The following is a 10,932-nucleotide window of genomic DNA, read 5'->3' on the forward strand; positions in this document are numbered from 1 at the left end:
CACTTATCATTTTTTGTTTTTTTAATCTTAGACATTCTGACTGGGGTTAGGTGATATCTCATTGTTGTTTTGATCTGCATTTCTCTTACAATGAGGGATGTTGAGCATTTTTTCATATGCCTTTTGCCTATTTGTATGTTGTTCTTAGAGAGTGGTTATTTCAACTCATTCTCCCATCTTTTAATAGGGTTGATCATCTTTATTCTGGACAGCTGCTTAAATTCTTTTTGTGTTCTGGTTATCAGTTCCTTATCTGACCCATAGTTTACAAAATTATTTTCTCATTATCAGGGCTGTTGATTCACACTAATTGCTATGTCTTTTCCCATGAAAAATCTTCTTAGACTGATGTAATCCCACTTGTTTATTTTGGGGATTATTGACTGTGCTTTGTGGGGTCTAATTCAGGAAGTCTTTACCTGCCACAATGTCTCCCAGAGTTTCCCCAGTGTTTTCTAAGAACAGTTTTATAGTTTGAGGTCTTAGGTTTAGATCTTTGATCCACCTTGAGTTTATTTTTGTCAATGTTGAGAGGTAGGTGTTCAGATTCATCTTTCTGCAGGTGGATATCCAGTTTTTCCAGCACCATTAGCTGAAGAGGTTTTCCTTTTCCCACTGGATTGACTGGTACCCCTTGTCAAAGATCAGTTGACTGTATGTTTGGTAATTTATTTCTTGGGACTCTATTCGGTTCTATTGGTCCACCTGTCTGTTTCTGTGCCAGTACCATGCTGTTTTGATTACCACAGTTTTGTAGTATATTTTTGGGTCAGGGAGTGAGATGCTGCCCACTCCACTCTTCTTGTGCAGGATTGCTTTGGCAATACGAGGTCTTTTATGATTCCAGACAAATTTTATGATCGTCTTTTCTAGATCTGTGAAGAATGTGTCTGGTACTTTGATTGGTGTTGCATTAAATATGTAGATTAGTTTGAGTAGAATTACCATTTTGATTATATGAATTCTTCCAATCCAAGGACATGGAGTGTCCTTCCACTTTTTTGTGTCATTTTCAGTTTCTTATTTTAACTTCTCGTAGTTTTCATTGTGGAGGTCTTTTAACTTCTTTGGTTAGATTTATTTCTAAGTATCTTACACTTTTTTAGTCTATTTTAAATGGAATTACTTTTTTCAGTTCTATCTCAGTATTCCTGTTGTTCATATATAGAAATGCTATAGATTTCTGTATGTTGATTTTCTATCCTGTAACTTTGTGTATTACTTCTAGGAATTTTTTCATGGATACCATTGGGTCTTCTATGTATACAATCATGTCATCTGCAAATAGAGTTTCACCTCTTCTTTGAATGCCTTCTATTTTATTCTCTTTTCTGATTGTGTTGCCGAGGAATTCCAGCAGTATATTGAAAAGGAGTGAAGAAAGTGGGCATCCTTTTCTTATACCAATTTGTAGTGGTAAAGCTTTTAGAGTTTCTCCATTCAGAGATGTTTGTTGTGGCTTTTTCATATATAGCTTTTATTGTGTTGAGAAATGACCATTCTCTGTTGATATTGCTGAGAGTCTTCATCATGAAGGGATGTTGTGTCTTATTAAATCCTTTTTCTGCATCAATTGATATGATCACATGGTTTTTATCTTTCTTTCTGTTAATATGGTTTATTACATTTCTGGTTTTGTGTATGCTGAACCAACCTTGCATTCCTGGAATAAAGCCTACCTTGTCGTGATGTATAATCTTCTTTATAAGTGGTTGAATACGATTTGCTAGTTATCTTGTTGATTATCTTTGCGTCTATATTCATCAGGGATATTGGTCTATAGCTTTCCTTCCTTGTCCTGTCCTTATCTGTTTTAAGGATAAGGGTGATAGAGGCTTCATAGAATGAATCAGGGAGAGATTCACCCTTTTGGATCTTTAGAAATAACTTGAGCAGTATGGGGCTTAACTCTTCTTTGAAAGTTTTATAAAATTCAGATACGAAGCCATCAGGACCAAGGTTTTTCTTTGTTGGGAGGTTATTTATTACTGATTCAATCTTCTGGCTTATTATGGGCCTGCCTATTCAGACTTTCTAATCTTCTTGGCTCAGTCTTGGTAGATTATATGTATTTAGGAATTTGCTCATCTCATCCATATTTTCTTGGCATATAATTGTTCACAGTATCTTTTAATAATGTTTTGTATTTCTACTATATCTGTTGTTATATTGCCTACTTCAATGCATATTTGATTTATCTGATTCCTTTCTCTCTTCTTAATAAGTCTCACTAGAGGTGTATTGATTTTGTTTACCTATTCAAAGAACCAGTTTAGGAATTTGCTCATCTCATCCATATTTTCTTGGCATATAATTGTTCACAGTATCTTTTAATAATGTTTTGTATTTCTACTATATCTGTTGTTATATTGCCTACTTCAATGCATATTTGATTTATCTGATTCCTTTCTCTCTTCTTAATAAGTCTCACTAGAGGTGTATTGATTTTGTTTACCTATTCAAAGAACCAGCTTTTACTTATTTTCTATATAGTTTGTTTATTTTCTATTTCATTTATTTCCGCTCATATCTTTATTATTTCCTTTCTTCTGGAAATTTTTGGATTTTTTTTTTTTTTTTTTTTTTTGCTGTTGCTTTTCCAATTCTCTTAGGCACAATGTTAGGTGATCCATTTGCCTTCTTTCTGTCTTCTTATGTGTACTAGTTGCTATGAACTTCCCTCTTATGACTGCTTTAGTAGTGTCTCAAAGATTATGGAAACTCTTGTCCCCATTGTCATTGGTTTCCTTGAATCTTTTGATCTCAGCCTTTATTTCTTCAGTAGTTGTGAAGTCATTCAGGAGTAGGTTATTTAGTTTCCATGTATTTGTGTACTTTTGAAATTAAAATAAAATATAATTCCATCATAATCAGAAAAGATTCTGGATACAGTTTCTATGCCTTTAAAGCTGTAGAGGCTTGCCTTATGCCCTCTCATGTGGTCAAGCTTTGAAAAAATTCCATATGGGCTGTGAAAAAATTTTATCTTGTGATTTTTGGAAGGAAAATTCTATGGATATCTCTTAAGTCCATTTGACTTATGTTATCATTTAGATCCTTTATCTCTTTACCTATTTTCTGTCTAGATGATCTGTCTAGAGGGGATAGTGGAGTGTTGATGTCTCCAACAATTAGTGTGTTGCAGTCTCTCTCTTCTTTTAGATCTAACAGTCTTTCTTTCATGTATTTGGGTGCTCCTTGTTAGGTGCATAGATATTTATAAGCATTATATCTTCATGATATATTGACCTGTTTACTAAAATATAGTGGCCTTCTTTGTCCCTTTGAACAGTTTTTATTTTAAAGTCTATATTGTCAGAAATTAGAATTATTACGTGAGGTCTTTTTTGGTTCCCATTTGTATGGAAAACCTTTTCCATTCCTTAACTTTTAGTCTATGTATGTCTTTATCTATGAGGTGAGTTTCCTGTAGGCAACAGATAGAGAGTTTCTGCTTTTTTGCCCATTTAGCCTGTCTGTGTCTCTTGACCGGAGAATTTAATACATTCACATTCAATGTTATTATCAATATTTCTGGACTTGTCCTAATATTTACGTTGACCATTGTCTTGGTTGCCTTATATTCCTTTATTTCTGGCAGTTCATTCTTTGGTTTTCCTGGAACAGTACTCTCTTCAGGGTTTCTTAAAGAGCTGGTCTGGTGTTGGCAAATTCTTTCAGGTTGAAAAACCAATGTAATACACTGTAAAGTTATATGCAATCCAATGTAATATAAACAAGATTATGATGATAATAAAAAAATAAATTAAAAAAATCATGTCACATCATCCATGAGATAATATGTGGGTTCTTCAAAAAGAATATGGAAAAATCATATTGTGAAAAAATATGCAGAGATTTTAATTTTTTCCACCATAATAAACTCATACTTCAGCTAAAAAAATATTAATCCTTTTTTCCCATATGAAGGATAATCTTGCAGGATGTAATCATCTTGGTTGAAATCGTTTCTCTCTCAACAATTTCAATACATCTTCCCATTCTTTCCTTGCTTGCATTATTTCCATTGAGAGGTCCAGTGTTAGCCTGATGGGATGACCTTTGTAAGTCACTTGTCATTTTTCTCTTGCCAATGTAGTATCATGTCTTTATCTGTGGTCTTGGACAGTTTGGTTAAGATGTGCCTTGGGGAAGATCTTCTGGGGTTGATTCTATTTGGTGTCCTATGTATTTCTTGGCTCGGGATGCTTGAGTGCCTCTCTAGACTTGGGAAATTTCCATCCAGAATTTTATGGAATAGATTTTCCATGCCCTTATTAGTTTCTTCACCTTCTGGGATACCAATTATTTGGATGTTTGGGTGTCTAATGGAATCTAGTATTTCTGGTTTATTATCCTCCTTTTTTTTTGTTATTTTCTCTAGCATTTTGGCGTTTGGTGTTTTTTTCTAGGTCAGAGGTTTTATCTTCTACATTGTAGATTTGATTTTCAGTATAGTCTAATTGACTTTTAATACTTTCAAGAGAGTTTTTTTTTAAATTTTATTTATTCATTCATTTTATTTTAATTTGACCAGAGAGAGAGATAGAAAAAGAGTGAGAAAGCAAGCCGCCACGCTCAGGACTCGAACCTTGGTCAGCCATGTGGGAGTATCCAGCACCTTAACCACCACGCCACCTGCTGGTCCTCTAAAGAGAGTTTTTGACTTCCTGTATTATAGACTTCATCTGTCATAGTTCCATCCGATTCTTTCTCAAGAGTGTCCATTTTTTCTTTTATAACGTGGAAGGCCTTTGTAATCTCCTATAGTTCGTTGTCTCTTTTCTGTTCCAAATCACAGAATTTGGTCACCGTGATTGTTCTAAATTCTTTCTCTGACATTTTGGTAACTTCCTCTGTTTTTGCAAAAGATGGAGGGGAGTTAATGTGTTCTTTTGATGGAGACATATATCCTGGTTTATTTAGACCTGAGGCTCTTCTACTTCTAGCCATTAGAAGATGAATTCACTTTTGAATACCTCTTAGGAGAATGTTTCTTCGACTGGGTGCAAGTGTGTTTCCCTTTTGCTGTGAATTGATGTCTGCCAAAGTCTCTCTTCTGTTGTCTTTAGCAATGTGGTCTTAAGAGGTTTATCCTATTCAGATGTCTAAAGAGCAGTATCTCTTGTTTCACAGGTGGTTCAGTACAAGGGAGGATCCCAGGGAACCTTACAATACTAGGGGATTTCAGAACTGTGATTCTAGACCTGTGTAGTCCCTCTGGCAGAGTGGAGGATGAAGAGGAGAGGATAATATAAGGGGGAAGAAAAGAGTATGGAGGAGGATAAAGAAAAGACTTAGCCAAGGGCCTGGAGATGGAACTGGAGCTCTCCTTTTTTTTTAGAGTGGTTTTTGCCTTAAGGGTATATGCTCTTGCTGGAGAGAGAGAGACAGAGACAGTGAGAGAGAAAGTGAGAAATCACCCCCATGGGGGATGAGCATGCCACAATTGCTTCTCCTTCATTATCCTCCCAGGATCTTGTGCGTGCGCACACACACACACACACACACCCTCTGTGTGTTTCAAGTCACTGGCTTCAGGACACGAACTGCAGTTGGCCATGTGGGAGTTAAGTGACGTAATGATTACGCCATGTGCTGATCAAAAATAAAAGTCTACTTTAATAAGTAGTTTACTTTTTATTTCTCTTATTTTTTTAATTTGTCAAAATTTTTGATTTTCTAAATCTGTAAAATTTTTACCTACAATAAAACTCCTGAATGGGACCAGCAGATGGCATAATGGTTACATCACTTAACTCATATAGTTGACTGTGGTTCAAATCCTGGACCTGGTGACTTAAAACTCATGTCTGGTATGTGTGCATTTATGCCCAAAATCCTGAAAGGAGAATAGAGAAGAAGGGATTGTGGTGTGGCCATCCCCCCAGGGGGTGATTTCTCACTTTCTTTCTCTCTGTCTCTCTGGTAATTGCACGCTCCCTATTACAAAAAAGCTCTCTCTGAAAAAAAAACAACAAACCTTCTGATTAACTTTTATATCTAATTCATAAATGAATAATATATGCTAAACTACCTCTATCTTTTAGGTATTTTACTGTGTCTATATTGATATAGATTTAGTAGTTGATATTTTCCTGTTGTTACTTATCTCTGAAGAAATTGTCTATCTCTAAGGCTAATAAAGGGAAAGGTTAGCTTTGATTCTTTATTTATGAATTAGATATAAAAGTTAGTCAAGGGATTTTACTGTGTAGGTTAAAACTTTTCACATTTAGAAAATCAAAATTTCAGATAAATTTAAAAGTTAAAAGAAATAAAAGACAAATTACTTGTCAAAGTAGATTCTGAGCTTAGCAAGGTCTACATTTAAATCTTGAATCGGATGTTTGATAAATGAAGAAATTTTAAGTAAGCTTTTAATAGGCTCTAATCTTCAGTTCCTTAGTTTTAAAATATGTTGTTTAAATATATTTTCTTTATTTGTCACTCTACTTCAATAATTATTTATTATTTCTAAGTAAAAATATTTGTTATGGGGTCAGCAAGTGGTGTGATAGTTAATGTGCTAGACTCTCACATGGCCAGCCACTGTTCAAGTCTCAGACCTGGTGGCTTGCTTTCTCAATCTCTTTTTACCTCTCTCTCTGGTAAGTGCATATGCCTTATAGCAAATTAAAAAATAATAATAATAAATAAAATTAAGTAAAGGATTCTATAAAAAATTGATAGGATTGTTTACTATCTTGCCTTAGGTTTAAATGTTCAAAAGTTTCAATAGATAGCTACTGTTAATTTTTAATAACTACATTAATAATGAGTTAATGACCATGTTTAATAATTAATAGTCTAAATTATATATTGGAGCAAGTTTCTTCCTTACACATTTATTGGGCAAGCAATAGTCACATAATTTTAACATATATCTTGCCTGACTAAATCCTTGATGCTCATTAGTAAGTCCTTTGTAAGCTTTTTTTGTGGAAAAGTTGTTTTCTAATGATGCTTCATTTTCTTACATATTCCATACTATGAATTAATTAGTTTTGCAGGGTAGAGACCATAGAATTTATTATAGATGTTTGGAAGACTTTCATTTCATCAGCAAAAAAAAATGAAGATGTAACCAGAACCAGTATCTTGTTTATGTTGCTAAAACTGTTTAATATGTACTGGCAGTTGAAATAGAATTCTTTATGATTAAATAAAATGGCAAAAATATGTATAATATTTTATATAGAAGGACTGGGTGAAAATATAATCTTGATTTAAACATTTAATAGTATTACATTGATATAGTACCAAATAGCCCTTTTTTCTATCAAAAAAGAGAATTTTATAGAAAATATGATAATAAGTTATAAAAATAATTTAAAAGGGAGAGAAGATTTCCATCCTAAGGAGAAAATTTTATTCAATAAAAAAAATATGGGTTGTGGGTTTACCAAGATCTAGGTTGAAATCTTGGATCAGGTGTTTTGTAAATGAATGAATTTTAAGTAAGTTTCTTAAAGGTGCTAGGCCTCAGTTCTGTAGTTGCAAAATGAGGATAAAAATATCTACTTTATATATTTGTTGAGGATTTCAAGAGTTGAAAAACATAGAGAAACTGACACAGGTCTAAAAAATATGCTATTTACTATTTTTCTTTGATATAACAAAATCCCATAGAATTTAGATTGACTCTAACAATAATTAAATATCACTGTGCATTGCATGTGACTTATTTCTCATGTTTTTCTAAACATATTGAGAGCAGAGGCCATATTTTTATGCATATTTTATTGCATACACAGTAAAGGTAATAGATAAAAAATCTTGAACAAATAGAGATGAATATATTTACTTATATATTTATTCCAGCAATTCTCTTTGTATGACATTATTATGAAAAATGCAGTATAAAGTACAGCAAAAACTTGAGTTCACAAGGAAACTCTAACATGATTCTAATTTCAAATAGGGAGAGCTTTTAGAATCTCTAGTTTTAGGTAGATTCTTAGCTTTGAATGGTGATAACCCTGATCCAATTAGCCATGGGAAGAATGCAGGAGACACAGATTGAATTGTGACTTCTAGTTACCCTCTCAAATGAATGGGAGCCCTGCTATTGTGACAGACTGTAATACTGGTCCAATATGTCTCCAGCACCCCTGTGTCATATAAGTCTGCAATGTCTTTTCACAACAGGTGTGATCATGTACCATCCTTTTTCACTGTGATCAATCACATGACTTTTTTTGTCCAATAGAGTATTAACATATGAGATACAAGCTAAGATGTGAAAAGTATTTATATATAGGCTTGCCTTCTTGTGCCTCTAACAATACTGAGAAAGACTTCTAGGGCTAGTTTGCTAAAGAATACGAAATATATGGAGAAGAGTCTCCTTAGTACCCCAAAGACAGCCAGCGGACATCCAGATGTGAACAAACCTAGTCAAGATTGGCAAGCCACCTAAACAACTTTCACCTCTTCCCAGACATGTAAACACCAATTAATTGTTATTTTTCCATTGAAGTTTTATGACTCTTTATTATAGGGCATTATTAACCCAAAACGTAACTATTATGGTTGTCCTTAGAAAATTTTTTAAAAGTGGTATTATAAACAGAGTAAACATCTCCAAGTAATTATATGCTTACTAGATTATTTTTATAAAAATTTGTAAAACAAATAGAATAATTCTATATTTTAATTTCCAGATGTTTCAATAAACATATGTGTGAATATTGCAATAAACATTTATTCTGTGTCCAAGGTTAATTATCTACACCTGGAAACTGAGCAAGAGTCTCCCAAGTGCCTAAATAATCTTGTGGTAGTAAGATGAGTCTTTATATAAGAACTAAATAAATATTTTCAAAGGATTAAGGCACATACAGTTAAGCGCATGGTCATAAAACTTTTGAACAGATATTATGCCAAAGGTGTTTGTCTTTCACATGTTTTTTGTAGTTTTAAGTGTTCTTTTCTAAAAATAGCAAGAAATCAATCCACAAACCTTCACATTCTCTCATTACTTCAAATCCCTTCACTTCCCACAAATTTCCAGTCCTGACCACTTGCCTGAGTTCCAGACAAATATATTCAACTGCGTTCTAGACATTTCCAACTGGAGGTCTGTCAGGCTCCTCCAAATCAACATATCCAAAGAGAAATTCATTATTTTTCACTGAAAACTGACATTTGGATTTCCTGTCTCTGTGAATGTTACCACCAACCGTAAGCCAAGACTTGCAAGTCAACCTTTATTTTTCTTCCCTCACCCCACCTTTTTCCAAACCTTGAAATAACTGAAGTAATCTACACATTCCCAAAAAGTATTCATCACAATTTACTATGCTTACAGGAGGCATACTATATTATTTTTAGTAATTTATACTGATCAGTAGAAAATCAAGGCCATTAATTTTGCATAGTTATCTGGTTAGAGTTTCATTATAGCCCCAGAGTAGGAAACTGCAAGGCTCTATGTTCTGAGCAATAATGTCAAAGCCATAGTTTGCTTTAATGTTCCTGTATCCATGGATGATTTTTTTTTTGAGAGGTTTTTGCTACAGGGCGTGTACGCTTGCCAGAAAGACAGAGAGAGACAGAGAGATAGAAAGCAAGAAATCACCCCCAAGAGGGGATGGCCATGACGCAATCCCTTCTCCTCTATTCTCCTCTTGGGATCTTGGGCACGCACACACACGCACCCTGCATGAGTTTAAGCCACCGGGTCCGGGACTCAAACCATGGTCGACTGTATGGAAGTCCAGCGACATAGCCATTGTGCTAACTGCTGGTCCCCATGAATGATTTTGACAACAACCTTTTAGAAAACCCAAGCAAGAAGGATTTCCCATCTTCAATCAAATCTCCTTTAAAAATAATTTTAATGAAAGAGTTATGGGGGACAAAGATAATTTAAAAGTTAAAACATAAATAGTTATGTGGCATGAGTGTCTTAAAGAAATTGTTAATGCCTAAATGTTTCATGCTTTTCAGTGGCCTTGTTCCTGCACTTAAAACAGAACTTGAGTAAAAGTCATATAGAAAAAATAAATGGAATGGAATCTAAGGAGCTCAACAATTATGCTAGAAATGTTTATATAAGGAGAAGAAAACTAAACATCAATCTTTAAAATCACTTTTATTATAAATATAAAAAGATCGAAAGTTTCTTTCTCAATTGCACTGAGCAAATGAAATGCATATGTGTTCATATTAGGATTCTACAGAAAAATAGATCTGATAAGAAATATGTGTGTATATACATATAAGAGATAATTATAAGAACTGACTCACACAGTTATGGAGGCTGAGAAGTACCATGATTTGCCTTTTGTAATCTGAAGAACCAGAGGAGACAGTGGAGTTGTTCATTATGGGTACAAAGGATTTGGGAGTTTGGAAGTCCCAAAACCCTGAGTACAGATGTCTGATGGTAAGAGAAGATGTATGTCTCAGAAGCAGAGAAAATTAACTTGCTTTTCCTCTACCTCTTGATTCTATTCAGGTCTTCAATGGGTTGGATGATGCACACCCACCTTTCAGAGAGCCATCTACTCTGCTCAGTTCACCAATGATCTCATTCATAGTGCTGTTTTTAGCAGCTATCTGGGCATCCTTTAGCCCAGTCAAGTTGACACATAATTAACCATCACAGTGCTGAACATCTACTGCTTTTCCCCAAATAATTAAAACTATCATATGCTTTGTTCAACTGTACTGTTGGTGTGAAATCCTGAGTGCATGCTCTGTAAAGCCCTGAAAAATCTAGGAAGCTGAATACATGAGAGTCTTGACAGTGGCATACCTTTTATAAACCAGGTGACTTTTCACCCATATAGAAGACTTTAACCAGCAGTTGATGAAACCAACATACTCAGTTGAATAGATTTGGGGTTTATATTGAGCATCAATAGGAACACCCTATTTCAATTCAGCGGAGTGTGTTTATGCAAGTACATGTGTATATGTGTT

At 34.2% G+C, this 10,932-nt stretch overlaps 1 long non-coding RNA gene across 1 annotated transcript in view; it reads left to right on the forward strand.

Annotated features, from left to right (window-relative positions):
* Positions 1 to 10,525, forward strand: part of LOC102477500 (uncharacterized) — a 34,968-nt gene extending 24,443 nt beyond the window's left edge. Inside the window, exon 3 of the long non-coding RNA XR_001371113.1 lies at positions 10,466 to 10,525. This is a non-coding gene — a long non-coding RNA (uncharacterized LOC102477500). The remainder of the gene's footprint in view (positions 1 to 10,465) is intronic.
* The last annotated feature ends 407 nt before the right edge of the window (positions 10,526 to 10,932 follow it).

The sequence above is a fragment of the Tupaia chinensis genome, unplaced genomic scaffold, assembly GCF_000334495.1.
Source record: "Tupaia chinensis unplaced genomic scaffold, TupChi_1.0 Scaffold000576_2, whole genome shotgun sequence".
Lineage (NCBI taxonomy): Eukaryota > Metazoa > Chordata > Mammalia > Scandentia > Tupaiidae > Tupaia > Tupaia belangeri.